Here is a 792-nt window from a genome sequence, read left to right as displayed (position 1 = left end):
TGTACTTCTTCCATGGGCATGTTATTCATATCTAGAGCAGGGCATTGGTTTGGTGGATGGGTTGTTCCACACAATTCACATAGGTTTTGAACTTGCATAGCTTGAGATGGGAGTGTAGTCTTTTGTAGTTTCTTTGTCAAGGCTGCTACTTGAGCTGTAAGCATTGATATGGCATCCAATTCCATCATTCCAGCCACCTTCTTTGGTTGTCCCCTTTCAGTTGGCCATTGGTAATTATTCATCGCCATCTCCTCTAATAGCTCATACGCCTCATTAGCACTCTTACTCAGAAAAGCACCTCTCGCTGCAGCATCTATGATTGTTCTAGTTGTTCCATTCAACCCATTGTAAAAATTATGCACCAACATCCACTTTTCTATTCCATGGTGTGGACACTTCCTTAACAACTCTTTAAATCGCTCCCAAGAATCATACAGTGACTCTCCTTCCATCTGATAAAAATTATTGATCTTTCCCCTTAGTTTTGCAGCCTTCGCTGGAGGAAAGAACTTGGCAAGGAACTTCTGAGCTAACTCCTCCCATGTAGTGATAGAATTTACCTGTAAGGATATCAGCCAACTCTTCGCCTTATCCCTCAGTGAAAATGGGAATAGCCTCAATCTTTTAGCATCATCACTCACCCCATTCATCTTGATCATAGCACATAACTCCAGAAAATTAGCTATGTGTAAATTGGGGTCCTCCATTAGAATTCCTCCAAACTAGACAGTTGTTTGGACCATTTGGAGAATTGCTGGCTTAATCTCAAAACTGTTTGCAGCAATGGTTGGA

General features: G+C 41.5%; 1 non-coding gene across 1 annotated transcript; it reads left to right on the top strand.

Moving 5' to 3' along the window:
* Positions 1-378: 378 nt before the first annotated feature.
* Positions 379-485, top strand: LOC133787617 (small nucleolar RNA R71). Its single transcript, XR_009872626.1, has one exon. It is a non-coding gene; the product is annotated as a small nucleolar RNA R71 (small nucleolar RNA).
* The last annotated feature ends 307 nt before the right edge of the window (positions 486-792 follow it).

The sequence above is a fragment of the Humulus lupulus genome, chromosome 6 (genome assembly GCF_963169125.1).
Source record: "Humulus lupulus chromosome 6, drHumLupu1.1, whole genome shotgun sequence".
In the NCBI taxonomy this organism is placed as follows: Eukaryota; Viridiplantae; Streptophyta; class Magnoliopsida; order Rosales; family Cannabaceae; genus Humulus; species Humulus lupulus.
Note: the sequence above shows the minus strand (reverse complement) of the source record. Positions and strands in the feature narration are given on the sequence as shown.